Source organism: Schistocerca gregaria, chromosome 4, assembly GCF_023897955.1.
Source record: "Schistocerca gregaria isolate iqSchGreg1 chromosome 4, iqSchGreg1.2, whole genome shotgun sequence".
Classification (NCBI taxonomy): Eukaryota; Metazoa; Arthropoda; class Insecta; order Orthoptera; family Acrididae; genus Schistocerca; species Schistocerca gregaria.
The window spans coordinates 208949841-208966357 of NC_064923.1; the positions used below are offsets into that span (position 1 = coordinate 208949841).

The window sequence follows — 16517 nt, forward strand, 5'->3', positions numbered from 1 at the left end:
AACGTGCTATAGAAGGTGTAAGTGAACTACCCTGGCCAGCAAGATTCCGGATCAGTCCCCCATTGAGCATGTTTGGGACTGGATGAAGCGTCGTCTCACGCGATCTGCACGTCCAGCACGAACGCTGGTCCAACTGAGGCGCCAGGTGGAAATGGCATGGCATGCCGTTCCACAGGACTACATCCAGCATCTCTGCGATCGTCTCCATGGGAGAATAACAGCCTGCATTGCTGCGAAAGGTGGATATACGCTGTACTAGTGCCGACATTGTGCATGCTCTGTTGCCTGTGTCTATGTGCCTGTGGTTCTGTCAGTGTGATCATGTGATGTATCTGACCCCAGGAATGTGTCAATAAAGTTTCCCCTTCCTGGGACAATGAATTCACGGTGTTCTTATTTCAATTTCCAGGAGTGTATACACAACACCGGTGACACCGTAGCTGAATATTTATAAATAAAAGACGAGGTAATAAAGACATCTTGCCGGACTTATCAAATCCTTGATACAACCTATCTGGACTAACTAAGAAGGCATGAAACTTCGATTTATAACTCTTGGGAGTGCTAGGCATTTTGAAAATTAACAAAGAGCATTTTTAAACACCTTAGTGTCCATATAGAAGCTGGAAAGCAATTTGCAACGTTTAAAAAAGTGTGGAATTACAACAACGATCATTAAGTTACTAAAAACGTGCAAGATCTTAGTTTCATTTGCAAGCTAGAAGCACAGAAAAACTACTACAAACGTTACGAAGTTTGGCGAACGACTGCAGTGATGAGTGCAAAAATTAGTAAAGATTATGCGCAAGGAAATACAGACAATTGTCTGATGAGCCTTCCTTATCTCTTCGAGGTTAACGTCCATTCTGTTGGACTACCCCTATGCGCTTGCGGTCTACGTGAGTTTCGTAAACACTTAAAACTATCTATTTTCAGAAACCCATCGCTGATTTGTGTCATACAGAATCACCGCTGTATATGATGTAACAGGTGTAGCAACTTGTGGTATCAAAACTGCTCTGACTAAAGAAGAAGATGGTATTAAGCTACAATTTATAGCTACAGTGTTTGACTCTACACAAACAAACATTACAGAGTTTAAAGAAATGGCAGGTGACAGATCCGGCAACTGACTGAGTATGGACTGAACGGCGAGACCTCCTATCTGTAGTATAGCTCATCCTAGCAGAGCTGTCTGATGGCGTTGTCTGCATTGCTGCGGCTAGCAGCTGATAATAACCCAGCATCTGAACGACCTCTATGTTAGCACTGCGTGGTGCGGCAGCTATCTGCCCTTCTCCTCTTGTAGAATAAGTAGAACAACAGGCACGACACTGGAATGCGAATAGGGTGCGCATTTCATTTGGTGTCTACGTATTTTGGTAGCCCTAGTTGGTTGTGGACTTTTGAAACACATATTACGCCCTTTCTGTAGAGAGAATACCAGCATGCATTCCATAAACATTTATTGTGTGGAATTCGGCTCGCTCTGTCCGTTCACGAGACACAGAAATTGGTGGAGGCCTCGTTCCCTGGCTTCTGGTCAATGTTCAATACAGTTCCTGAATATCATCCCGGATTTCATATTGAACTGAAAAGCAACTTAAATTGAAACTGGCATATAGACAATGCTAAGAGGAAGGCGGAATAAAGACTGTGTTTTATTGGAAGATGCAACACGTCCACTACACTAGTTTATGGGCCTCTGCTAGAATACTGCTGCGCGGTATGGGATCCTTACCAATATGACTGACAGAAGACCTCGAAAAACTTCAAGGAAAGCCTACTCTTTTTGTACTGTGGCGAAATATGGGACAGACTGTCACGGAAATGATACATATGTCGGGATAGCAATCACTGAAGCAAACACGTTTTTCGTTGCGGCGAGAGGTTTTCACGAAATTTTACTCTCCAGTTTCCTGCTCTGGAAACAAAAATATTTCGTTGAACCTCACCTACACATCGAGAAATGATCATCGTTCATTTTTCCCGTGCGGCGTTCGAGAGTCGGCTGATAGAGGAATAGTGAAAAGTAATTCGATGCATCCCTTTCCAGGCAGGTATGATTGGCAGAGTAGTCATGTAGATGTAGAGGAAGAGTTCATAGCTAATAGCAAGTTATTCTTAGCTGTGGGAAAACCCGATGTGCTCTTTCACGAAAATGGGAGACTTTATATACGGGTGTCGCTGCCTGTGCTGTATTTGATACAGTTCTGCGCTGTTGCAATATCAACAGAATGCGGAGTGTCATACTAGATTTGTCATTGGGTTGGAGCATTTCGATTAAATAGCGTGTTGTTCCTAAAAGACAGGAAGTTCGCATTTAAGAGTAGTTACATGTATTCCTTCAGGGAATATTATTCCAGCTTGTAACATCGGTCTGTCTGGTGCTGTGTACGCGATGGTGTCGCCACATCGGCACATGTCTCAGTGCTTGGTCTAGTTGTTCGTCGACATAGTAAGCGGCTATCCAGTTTTAAAACTGAATCGCGATTAAGATCTAAGAAACCCCTCTGCGGAAACATGTACTACGTGAGGTCTTCTGATGGAATATACTGCACGTCCCAACACGCCCGAGATACGTACTGTACATCGTGAAGGTATTGTTACTGTTGACTGTGGAAATATACGAGGCTACGGAGGACAAAAGGTAGTCACGTTGATAGCCTGCGGCTCATATCGGTCGTACAGCACACTAGGGCGTCGTTCAGTGCTTAGGAGTGAAATTACCTATCTAGGTGTGTCGAGGTATCCAACCCTTATCGAACAAGAGGAGACAGCTACCTCCATTAACTGACGATGTGGCGCCATTATTTTCAGATTCGTACTGCTCAGGAAGTACTTGAAAGTCGTCGCTGGCATGAGACCGCATGACGTCATGCGGTGTGTGAGGCGAACTATGAACGATACTGGTACCGAGTTTGAAGCAGATGGCTGGCCTGTGCGGAAGCCTCAAGCGTGCGAACAGTGGCATGGAGCCACATTATGCGATGAGTTCGGCGGCAGTAACAGACGTAGTTTGTGAACTTCCATCGCGGAACGATGTGGCACTGGAGTAGTTGTGTTTAAAGAAGCATCTGCATTAACAGCTTGTTGGCCCATCTTTGGAACGAAATGAATTACTGAATCTGTGTTTCAGTGTTTGGCATTGGGAGTAGTTGTGTTTAAAGATGCATCTAATTAACTAGTGAAAACAATATGACCATCTGCTTAATAGCTTGTTGACCCATCTTTGGAACGAAATGAATTACTGAATCTGTGTATCAGCGATCCGACGGTTTGTTGGTAGGTTTTGGGGGGGGGGGGGGGGGAATGTGGCATTAGATGCCGAGGAACAGGTCACGTAATACGAGTAAATAACGGGCCGCTAAATACCGCACGCGATGATGGTGCCCTGTAGCGAACCAGATGATTTCCATAGGATTTACATCAGGCGAATTTCGCCACCGAGACACCAATGTGAGTTCACTATACTGCTCCTCAAACCAATGTAGCATGGTTCTGGCTCCGAGACACGGACAGTTATACTGAAGGTGACATCGCCGTCGGGGAAGACATCAAGTGTGTAGGGATGCACGTGGTTCGCAGCTGTCAGCGTGTTTTCTAAAGTTGGTATTCTCACGTCGAAAATATGTCGGTTAGTACAGTGTTATATAAGTTTCTCAGCTTGCAGGCACAAAACTGGAAGCTCCTGACCAAAACAATACGAGGGAAGAGATTTTCCATTCGAAAAGAATTCAGGAAGACGACGTTTCAAGCCCGGGTCGGGCCATCCAGAATTAGGTTTTCCGTGATTCCCCTAAATTGCTCCAGGCAAATGCCGCGATGGGAAAGGGCGATTTCCTTCCCCATCCTTGAGACATTCCGAACTTGTGCTCCGTCTCTAATAACCTCGATGTCGAAGGGACGTTCAACCTGATCTTTCTTCTTTTCCCCCTTCCTTCCTTCAAAGAGATTTCTGTGCGATACCCTGTAAACCGATCCCTTCTTCTAGTCAAGTTGTGCCGCAAACTCTTCTCCACAATTCTGTTTAGTACCACCTCATTAGTTACATGATCTATCCATCAAATCTTCAGCATTCTTCGGTAGCATCACTTTTCAAAAGTTTCTATTCTCTTCTTGTGTAAACCGTTTATCGTCAATGTTTCACTTCCATACATGCTTACAATCTACATTTTGTATCTTCTCTACTTCGACCATCATCAGTAATTTTGCTACCCAAATAGCAAAACGTATCTACTACTTTAAGTGTCTCACTTCCTAACCTAATTCCCTCAGTATCACCTGGTTTAATTCGACTACATTCCATTATCCTCGTTTCGCTTTTGTTAATGTTCATCTTATATTCTCCTTTCAAGACACTGTCCATTCCGTTCAACTGCTCTTACAAGTCCTTAGCTGTCTCTGACACAATTACAATGTAATCGGCAAATCTCAGAGCTTTTATTTGTTCTCCCCGGGATTTAATTCCTACCTCAAATTTTTCTTTTGTTTTCTTTACTGCTTGCTCAGCGTACAGACTGAATAACACCGGAGAAAGGTTAAAACCACCCTTTCCTGACCCTTTACTCTTACAACTAGCATCTGATTTATGTACAAACTGTCAATAGCCTTTCCATCCCTGTATATTACCCCTGCCACCTTCACCATTCGAAAGGGGGTATGCCAGTCATCATCGTTGTCAACAGCTTCCTCTGTGTCTACAAATGCTATGAACGTAGGTTTCCCTTTCCTTAACCTATCTGCTATGAGAAGTAGTAGGGTTACTGTTGTCTCGCGTGTTCCTACATTTTTCCGGAATCCAGGTTGATCTTCCCGAAGGTCGGCTTCTACCAGTTTTTCCATTCGGCTGTACAGAATTCGTATTAGTATTTTGGAACCGTGACTTAGTAAACTGATGGTGGCTTTCACACCTGGCAGCACCTGATTTCTTTGGAACTGGTATTATTATATTCTTCTTGAAGTCTGAGGGTATTTCACCTGTCTCATACGTCTTGCTCACCAGATGGAAGAGTTTTGTCATGGCTGGCTCTTCCAAGGTAATCAGCAGTCCTAACGGAATGTTGTCTACTTCCGGTGCTTTGTTTCGACTAAGCTCTTTCAGTTCTCTGTCAAATTCTTCACGCAGTATCATATATCCCATATCATCCTCATTTATGTCCTCTTATATTTCCATAACACTGCCGTCAAATACATAGCCCTTGTGTAGACCCTCTATATACTCCTTCCACCTTCCTGCTGTTCCTTCTTTGCTTAGAACTGGGTTTCCATCTGAGCTCTTGATATTCATACAAGTGGTTCTCTTTTCTCCAAAGGTCTCTTTAATTTTCCTATTGGCTGTATGTATCTTACTCCTAGTATTACGTGCCTCTACATCATTACATTTCTCCTCTAGCCATCCCTGCTTAGCCATTTTGCACTTCCTGCCGATCTCATTTTCGACACGTTTGTATTCCTTTTTACCTGTTTCATTTACTGCAGTTTTATATTTCCTCCTTTCATCAATTAAATTCAATATATCTTCTGTTACCCAAGTATTTCTATTAGCCTTCTTCATTTTACCTACTTGATCCTCTGCTGCCTTCACTATTTCATCTCTCAAAGCTACGCATTCTTCTTCTACTGTATTTCTTTCCCCCATTCTTTTCAATCGTTCCCTAATGCTCTCCCTGAACTCTCTACAACCTCTGGTTCCGTCAATTTATTCAGGTCCTATCTCCTTAAATTCACACCTATTTGCAGTTTCTTCAGTTTTAATCTAGTTTATAACCAATACATAGTGGTCAGAGTCCACATCTGCCCCTGGAAATGTCTTAAAATTTAAAACCTGGTTCCTAAATCTCTGTCTTACCATTATATAATCTATCTGAAACATTCCGGTGCCTCCATGTCTCTTCCATGTATACAACTTTCTTTCAAGATTCTTAAAAGAAGTTTGAGCTACCATTAAATTATGATTTGTGCAAAATTCTACCAGGCGGCTTCCACTTTCATTGCTTTCCTCCATTCCATATTCACGTACTACTTTTCCTTCTCTCCCTTCACCTACTGCCGAGTTCCAGTCCCCCATGACTATTAAATTTTCGTCTCCCTTCACTATCTGAATAATTTCTTTTATCGCATCATATAGTTCGTCAATTTCTAGGTCATTTGTGGAGGTAGTTGACATATAAACTTGCACTACTGTGAAGGGTGTAGGTATAGTGTCTTTCTTGGCTACAATAATGCGTTCACTATGTTGTGCACAGTATCTTATCCATGTTCAAATGTTTTATGCGCGTGACTACAGTATTGCCGATGAGCTTAGAGTTGCCTTAGTTACGTCCATAGTGTGCACGTGAAACTACAGTTGGGTAAGTGTGGCAGCAAATTAATAAATGAGTCTTCAACTCGAAGTAGCTATTTAGTTGAAGCACAATTTGCGTTAAGGATCTCTGCAGCTATTAAAGGCAGATTGCGTGACGTCTTTTAAAAAAAATTTTTCTCAGTATGTACCATGTAATGTAAAAAACCATATAGGATAAACGAACGTTTCGACGACGGTAACAGTATCCTTCTTCCAGGTCTCCGGTAGGTTTTTACGTTATGACGCTGTACGAGATGAAGAAAAGTTTCATCTCAGCTGACCCTGGCCGCGGAAGCCTGTGCAATTATACTTTCGTCGTTCATTTTTCACTCACAAAGGAACTCCGCATCGCTCAGTTCGTACCTAGCACAAGGTGAAAGAGTACGGTATAACTGTGAGATCCCACCCAGCACAACGGCTTAACTTTAAATACTAACATTTTATTTAGGCTTGCTTGTTACTGTTATGAATGTAAATTTGGAAAGAGCAATTCATCCAGTCACAGTTTCTGCCCATTTTACCACGTGTTTCAGAGAATTCAGTACGGATGTATTTCAGTTAATAAGGCGTAGACGATTTATATGTACGACTCTTTATGTGCGGCCTTCTGTATTATGTTTCATGGTCAGAGACACCTTTTCAAGTTACATTTACATTACCTACCCTTCCCACGGTTGGTTCTTCATGACACATTGTGACTAATTACGAAACGAAACATATTTGTCTTCAAGTTTAGATTAATATTATTAAAATTTTATTAAAAATAGGAAGAGAGTGTATTTTTAGTTGGAATAGTTTTCGTTTATTTAATACTTTTGAGGAATTTGTCCACATCAAATTATTTTTTCTGTTACATACAAAAGACACTGAATTTCATTCATATACGCTAATCAGCATATGACTTACAAATTTCAGTGCATCTTTTTTTGGATGACAGTGGTGATACACGTTATTGGAAGGAACGGGCTTCTGTTAATCTCTGGATCATAACGAACGGATGTTTCGAAAAAGCAAGATAACAAATTATCAGCAATGATGGTGGTGGAACAACAGTGGAAATTACTATCGTTCCTCTTGAAATGAACACTCGGACATTTCGAGTCCCAATGAGCCCAAAAACAAGGGACATTCACTCGTGTCAAGCGATGCCAACAGCTGTGCTCTGGGCGTCCTTACACAATCGTTAAAATACATAACAGTGCGGATTGCGCAAGCTGCACAGCTGACAGGCCGGGCCGCGCTCGCCTGCCTGTAGCGGGAAAAAAAGAAACACTGTGTACAGTGGCAACACACCAGAAATGTCTGCTCCCCCCCCCCCCCCCCACTCTCTTCCCCGTAAATCCTGTCCGAAAGCGAATGAGGTGACTTCACAATGAAGAGCCAGGGTTTAAATTGACGGAGATTGGTATTTTTCTCTCTATAGACATTCAATAGATTAGTTGTGAATCATTATGACCGTATAGGAACAATAAAGGCACTGACTGTACATTACACTGCACAAAAGAAATAGAGAGTAAGTTGATAGGAACTCAGCGATTTCTCGAATTGCGATGCTACATAGACCCCTCCCTCAACCCCCCCCCCCCACTGATTGGCAACACCACTGACCTTTGTTGAGCACTTTAAACATGAGTGTGTACTGGGACAATACTTGACTGGTTTCTAGCTGCCCACAGGTAGGCAACCCCTTCATCACCACTCAGATTCTACATGACCAAGAGCAGGTGCTAAAACAGCAGCATATACATCTACATTTGCAGTATAATGCCATTCAGTTGAAGTGTCGAGGGGCTGCCTGCCCACAGGAACCTAGGAGCCAATCAATGGTGGTCTCTGTACAGGTACATTTTTAAGGTGGTCAACATAGGTGCGAGGGTGGCACACATGGTGTTGCTGAACTTACAGACACCCTTTGCTGTTTTCTTTACACGCATGTTAATGTCACACACCCTATCATCACGCTAAGGAAGGCGCGCAAAGCAGAGCGATTGGAAAAGCAGAAATACACTTTTCTGCTTAGAATCACGTTCACATTTCGTGAAGAGGTTTTGAACGATCCGTAATGGTTCCAGTCCTTGTACCAGACCAAAAAATGCGGTCGCACTGCCAGACTCCAAAGGGGTGCAGTCATATTCAGTGGAGTTGAATTCTGTGATGTCCTTACAAATGGGTTCAGTCATCTGGAGTGTGTTAGCAGTGTTAAACGTTGTCAAGAAAGTCGTTCTGCTGCACATCGCACTGTGCAAACTTTCGTTTTTGACTGCGAAGTTTGTGTAAATCAATGCTGCAAGGGAAGGAGTCGTTACATTCAGGTCCTAGGTCTTTTTTGCCATATCCTAAGGAGTTCTGAGCAGTAGTGTGTGCCTGAAATGTTTACTCACCCATCCACAAGAAAACCACGTGATTTCGACACTGGGCGCCATGGTTCTTACTCGATCACCACGGTGATCAGGAGAAGGGGTGAGACGTACAAATATAATAAAGGGGGAGAGGGGGCGGTCTGTGATTACCTCCCCATCGTGTGACACAACTACGGTAGCACTGGGTACAATTTTGGTAAAATTTGCTGCCACTGTGACATCATTAACCCACCCGACGTGAACTTTTGTGCTCTGGCCTGTTTTTGTCATGTGTCGAGCATTTGCTCATTGAAGCGTCACCTACCCTGGGACTGACAGTGCATGGCCCAATGCTTTATCTTCATTACAGAGGAGAACTGTAGGCACCTCGGAGACAAATTTCAACCTTCTGCGTTACAACGGTGGAAACGTCGTAAAAAGGCTACCTTTCAGTTCTTCTGTCGAGTCTGTATTATTAAAAGACTAAAACACTAACTAAGGTTGCCTATATAATGAATTCGAGGGGCAACAAAAATTTTATTCTCTGTATTCCTCATAATTATTTACCAAATTTAATTATTTAATTACTCATTAAGAGGTATACTGCTTTATGTCAATGCTCTGCCATTTTATTTAAATCAGAAAGCAGAATTAGCTTGGACCATCCTGGGGTGCCCCAGCAGTTCTAGGCGGTACAGTCTGGAACCGCGTGACCGCTGCAGTCGCAGGTTCGAATCCTGCCTCGGGCATGGATGTGTCCTAAGGTTAGTTAGGTTTAAGTAGTTCTAAGTTTTAGGGGACTGATGACCTCAGATGTTAAGTCCCACAGTGCTCAGAGCCATTTGAACCAATTAGCTTGATACAAGCGTGTGGTGCCGACCAAAGACACAGGAAAAGAGAAACTATGTTTTTTTTTTTCAAAATGTTGCCCAATTGGGCTAGCTCTAAGCTTTATGGAAAAGAGGTGCGTCGATTCGGCTGCTATAGCGATAATAACTGCTGCCTACTTTCGGGATATAAAAGGCAGTACGTGAACATATTTTGCCTATCTTTAATCATCGAAGTCGTTTGGAATAACACTCTGGAAAAAATCACTCACTGCACAAAAGAAAGTAATTAGAATTGTGTGTGGGATTCACACATGTACATCTTGCATTCTCACACTTATGAAATTTTCTATCAACAATCAAACTGAGTCTGGAATGAAAGAGGTATTAACAACACAAAAAAGCACTGAACTGGGAGCCCTTCAAATTTTCTAACTTTGACATAGAAAATGGTGAAAGATGCAGTTAAAAATATCTCAGAAAATATGCTCACTAAAATAAAATGTTTGGCACATAGCTGAAGTGTAGATTAAATATGTTTATCCGGAACAGCTTCCACATCATAGATGAATTCTTGATTAGATATAATTAATTATTCGTGCAGAAAATTGCCAGAATGTAATCATATAATTTTTTTCAGCTTTTTAAAATATTTGGTCTATGTTTTTTTTCGGTTGCCGCGTTTCACATCATAAGGTTTATCGTGAAGATGATATATGTAACACATAACTAACTAATAAACTGAAGCAGTAGAAATGTAAGTGTAGGTTGGCATGAGGGGGCGGGGATGACGAGGAAAGAGAGAATATGGATAGAATGGAAAGAGGGAGCGTGTGAAAAATAAAGTAATGGAAACAGGATGCGATGTTAACAAGGAAGGGTAGTAAAGAAGGAGGGAAAGAGGAAGGAAGTAAAGAACGAGATGATGAATGTGGGGGAAAAAGGGAGTCATTGGAAAGGCTACGTGTGACAAAGCCTGTGGCAAAGGAACAGATCAAGGCACGAAGAGCAAAAAACTTGTTGAAAGGGAAAAAAGGAGCGTCTGAGGAATGGAAGGAATGAAGAAGGGAATTTTACAGGAAGAGAGAGTATGAGGAAGTGTGCGAAAGACGAAGAGAGGGAAAAATATAGAGAGATATAGGGAGATAACAGTAAGAGAGGAAAAGAGGAAGCAAGACCTGAGGAATTCAAATAATGAGGGACGGGAAATATAGGAGAATGGGCTAACATGTAAGTGAGAGGCGAAGGAAAGAAAATGACGGAGGGGAACAACAGCCGAATACAGACTGAACAAAAGAAGGTAATATTCTAAGTAAATGTTCGATGTAAACCAGTATAATAATGCTGTGCTTAAAGGATTCTTGTGTTGGTACTGTCGTTAACTTCTTTTCTTAGCTTCCCAGGAATATACTAATACCACTGTGTGTAGAATGAATACAAATTACATAGGAAACGGAATGTACGTAGGTCCTCTTATGCGTTAATTTCAATAACCGTTGACATTTGTTCAGGTGATGTCATAGGAATCGAAGTCTTTAGTATTTAGCTTGAGGCGTTGCTTGATTTGTCGTCTAGCATTTGCAGATGTAATTATTTCTGAACTTATTTTCCCTTTGGCCTATCATATTCGCTTTACGTCGTAAAATTCTGCTGAGTATTGTTACAGATCGTGGCCAAAAGAAAGGATTGCGCCATTCATAGGTTCACAGCAAGAGAAAAGTTTCTGTTAGTTAAAGTTAGCGGTATCCGCGAACAGCTACTGTTGTGACTGACCTCCGTGATATGGCTGGTGAAAAACGTGGCCGTGTGACCTTTGCTTAAAATTTTAATGTGTGCGCGCTGCCCCGTACACGAACAACACGAAACGAGTATTAATGAGATCTTCTCTTGAAGTTTTCCCGGGTGGCAGAATATTGTATCATCTTCCGGGCGTGCATCCGGGATACTATTATTTCCTTCATGTAATACGCCTGAAAGAGGATGGTATATTAATGAGGTCCGATGCGTAGCGGCTTACGTGCGCGTGTTAATTGATAAATGGCAACGAATTAGAGTATCTCTGTGTATCAGTAAATTTATTTCTACTACTATTATAGGGAACAAATGCCGAATAATACACATAAAATTTACGACGAACGAACCATTCCGATACATGGTTAGTTAAGACAACATGATTTACCAACTACTGTCCGCTGTAGAACAATTCACGGATGCTAGAACTCGTGATAACAACGGAAGCCTTACTTATCAATCTTCACTTTTATCAATAAAAATTGACATCGGTAGCTGTTTCATCCATAATCATGGGATTCCACCGTGTTGGGGTATCAGAAACTCAGATATAATGCGAGATTTGAAAAGTGACGTGAAAGCCCACTACATAGACCAATAAGTTTAAATAGTCACATAGCAATACAGTGTCACCCTGTACCTTTGTCATAATAATTAAATAGCTACGAAGGTTTGATTCTCGTGTTTCTGCTTAGTAATATCAGCGTTTGTTTGTGTCATGGCAAGAGTAGTGTACTAAACAACACAACTACATTTCTGTCTAATATTTTGAACAGTAAATACCGAGTTCCTACAGTGACCTATCGAAATTTACCCTCGACAACCCAGAGCACTGATTATGGGTGAGGGTACCTGGTCAAGGTGTTATTCAATTTCCGTTGTATACAGAAGCAGATAACATGCTAGGAAAACTACTACCTTAGTGTTTTAAAGGGCTGAATACGAAGTTAGAGAAGGAAAAAGCAATTGTTATTCGAGCTGACAAGGGGAACACTGGCGTTCTTTTACACGAATAGACGACTACATAAGAAAAACGAAAGAATTTTTGCAGAAAACGACATTATAGAAATTCACAAATATCCAATCGAGAAGTTTCAGACTGGTTTCAAATGGTTCTGAGCACTATGGGACACAACTGCTTAGGTCATCAATCCCCTACAACAACAACCGCACGATAGTTATGTAATATTGGTTGCATAGCTTCAGGGGAAAATTCTCACCGGACCCTCGTACTTGGCGGGAGACACTATTTTCTATAACATCTTTACGCGCTCACTAAGATGGTTCAAATGGCTCTGAGACTATGGGACTCATCTGCTGTGGTCATCAGTCCCCTAGAACTTAGAACTACTTAAACCTAACTAACCTAAGGACATCACACACATCCATGCCCGAGGCAGGATTCGAACCTGCGACCGTAGGAGTCGTACGGTTCCGGACTGCGCGCCTAGAACCGCGAGACCACCGTGCCGGCTCAGACTGGTTTGCGGAGAAAGATTGACAACTCCCAGTTTCTTCTTAACAAACATAAAAGAAACTGCTTAAAGTTACGAATATTGAACTTCCACAGCTTAGGTCTCAAGTTAAGATTCACAAATATGGAAATCCGATTTGTCCGACTGTGAAGAATATGTCATCACCATGCTACAAATTAAATAAGTTTCTTAACAATACATTTAAATCAATTTATACGTTCGATAATTATCTTGGGATCAAAAACAGTTCTGAGCCAGAAAATGCAATCAAGGATATGCATATAGCATATAATGCGGCTTTAGCATCATTGGATGTAAAAAAACCTGTACAGTAATATTCCAGCAAAAGAAACCATTGACATTATTGGATTAAATCCCCTACCCCATAACAAGACCAATACTGCACAGATTACAGAACTAATTTAAATTCTACATTTTGTTTAGTTTACAATTTTCTTACCTTCAGTGACAAAATATATTATGAAAAAGATGGAATTCGGATGAGCGATAGTCCAGCTACTACTTTAGCAGATATTTTTGTGAACGATTTAGAATGTAAATTTTTTGCCAAGTTTCCACAGCTAAAAGATAAAACGATTTATTATAAGCGTTATGTTGACGACGTTTTATTACTGTTAGAAAGCGGCTCAAATACCATCAATGCATTGGCCCAAGCAATAGGTAGCATGCTTCCAAAAATAAGTTTTACTACGGAAGTTGAAAAGAGAGCTCCATTAACTACCTTGACCTAAGTATTAGGAAAGTTGACAACAAACATAAATTTTCGATTATAAGAAAATCTACTTGAGAACATAGTATCATAAATGCCAGTTCAGCCATCTTTACAGATACAGAAAGGCCTTCTTCCCCTCTACGATTCACCGGCTTCTTCATCTACCTTTGGCCGAAACCGAAAACCGTGAAGAACTTAGCATTTTAAAGCAGTTTTCTGTAGCTAACGGCTTTTCTGTAAATGACGTCACGCGCCCCTACAGTTGACTAAAGAAACATATAACGAACAGCAGGCACACACACACTCATACGGAAAATGGAAGCAGTGAAGAAAGTACGAAAACCATTCCCATGAAATTTAACGGCAAAATGTTCCTGAAAATAGAAACATGTTTTAGGAAACCTGATATTAGATGTGACTTTCAGGTTAACAACGCCCTACAACTGCGAGTAAAACATAAACTGAGAAGGACGTATGACAAACCTGATGGATCTGGAGTATATAGGATTGATTGTAGTAGCTGTGACAAATATTATATCTGTCAAATGGGTCACTCTTTTAATGTGAGGTTTAAAGAACATTTACAGCCATGGAACACACCTGCTTTGGGTAGCATTTATTTGAAACTGGTCATTCTATAGCGAACACTAAGAATAGGATGCATATCTTACACGGGATGAGGAAAGGCGCTGCTTTTAATTTGTTAGAAAAATTGAAATTTATAAAGCGAAGAAACAAGAGGCAACAAATGTGCTTAACTGATAGAGTGATCTCGTTCCCAATGCCTACTTTGCTTTGTATGTTTCTTTTTCCGTATCGGACGCCACATGAAACCTGTTGAAGTTAGTTGTTGATCTTTCACTCCGTTTTTTTTATTACAGACACCATTTAGCACTCTGACTCCTACACGCTTCTTTTCAACTCAGTTTTTTTTATTACACAGGGCAGCTAACCCTCTGACCGAACACGCTGAGCTACCGTGCCGGCAGGGGCCATGCTAATTTTCTCTGTATAGTTCCAATGTTAGTATATGTACCGCCGAGGCGAGTACAGAGCTACAGTGCCAACATACGACAATGTTCCAATTTAATCACTGAACGCCTCTGTTTTATATATCGTGCTGATGGTTTCAACTATTATAGAGTGCCTTACATATTTACTTCTTTTAACTAGATAATCTTGCTCATGCACTGCTACGGGTTTTCATCATTCTTTTCTTGGAACGGCGTGCCGCAGGGTACGAGAGGCCCTCTGGCGGTCACGTTCCTGTAACCACTTCTCGCCTACGCGGCGTTCTGGCGTTTGGGCTAACAGAAGGCTCTGGTCATCTGGAGCAGTCCATTTTTATTCACTGGGCTTCTTTAGCTATTTGTTTGGCAATTTTTAGATTTTCTGAGTACTCGGAAACTGGTTAGTATTTATGTCTTTATCTATGATATCGCCACTTGAGCGAATGTTAATTACCGCCACTTAACTTTTTCCTTTTTAACAATCTAACTTTTGTCGTGTTGCTTTTTATTATTGTAAAGCCTTTTGGACTTTATAAGGCCATTACAGACTTTACTGACTGTATCCTCCTTTATTTTACATCGTATAGTAGTCATTGAAGAATATCTGTACGCCCCCAGTAGCGACATCTTTCAAACTTGCAACACAAAGATTTTGTGGCAGTTTGTTTTGGACAATAGTGCAGCTGACAAATGAATCTTGTGTATACTATATTTATATATGTTTGACAATGGTGGTGCTGATTTTGTGTTTAGCCTTTGACGATGCCACTATGGCTCCAGTATATTAGGACAGGTTTTTAGAAAACATCATATTTAGAACGTTCAAACACCCATGTATGTCAGTAACACTTTTCATCATGGTCTGTTTTATTGTTTCAAGCTGTAGGCAATCTGCTAGTTGTATTTGTGTTAGTCTCAAGTTTTGCTGCAAATCTGAAGATTGTCATTATAGACCGAAACTGGTTGTCTGATGACATAACATTTGTGACCATAGACGTGAAGTAAGGGTAATTTATATTATCTGTGGTTCATTCATTGCAGGTGATTAAATTTCTCAAGAGGTTATATGTTTCTAAATCCTTCTGTAGGGGTGAATTCCTTTCATGTGTTTCCCATCGGAATTTATTATTTGCCATGGCTCTGTGGAGCTCTCCTTGTATCCTTTTCTTATCTGCTCGGTTCTTTCTAGGAAACTTCCTAAACACATGCAAAGACGACCAGGTAGTGTGGATAGTCGGGTTCTGTTAGATAACAGAGCCACTCTTCAACTTTTGCCTAGGGCACTGTAAGCTGACATTTGCATGATTCACTTCGACGCTTGAGCTTGCGCCCTAATGACGGGTCGTCAGCACTGCAGCAGACTTAGCGAAAAGCCCTACTGTTAACATCACATGCCGACACGCTAATGTGTTTCGAAAATGAGCTCCAGTATAGTTGTATGAAACTGAAGTGAAATTTTTACTACAGACTTGAACTATGACTATACAAAAATGATTAGTTTTATGTAATAATTTATTTATATTGCCTAGAGTAAGTGCCATAAGAGCATCGCTTATATTTAACCAGGCATTACACTTTTCATAATAATTAGTAAAATCTGCTGCGAGATAGCTGAGGCAATTTGACCAAATGCCATTCCACAAGTATCTATATTCGCTTCGTCTGGCATCACAAGTCTCTACACAAACATTCCTGTAACGAAACTGAGCAGATAATTAAAAATTATCTCGTCATCCACAAAACGTTGTCACAGGGTAGGCGAACTATCGAATTGTACATGAGTAATTAATTTTCCATAAATAATAAGATTCAGATGCAGATCAAAGAACCAGTCACGGCTTCTCCATTTGTTGGTACTATTGCCAACGTATTTATCAGTCATCTTGAAAACCAGGAGGCGCAGAAATAGATTCATTACAAAAGATATGTAGATTACATTCTGTTGTCATGTTTAGGATGTAAAGATGATGTTGATCTGTTAGCCCGTAAGATGAAC

The 16517-nt window shown here is 41.0% G+C and overlaps 1 protein-coding gene and 1 pseudogene across 1 annotated transcript in view; both read right to left on the bottom strand.

Annotated features, from left to right (window-relative positions):
* Nucleotides 1-16517, bottom strand: part of LOC126266933 (chondroitin sulfate proteoglycan 4) — a 551011-nt gene that overhangs the window by 434929 nt on the left and 99565 nt on the right. The window lies entirely within an intron of this gene.
* On the bottom strand, nucleotides 14497-14562 carry LOC126268513 (U6 spliceosomal RNA; annotated as a pseudogene).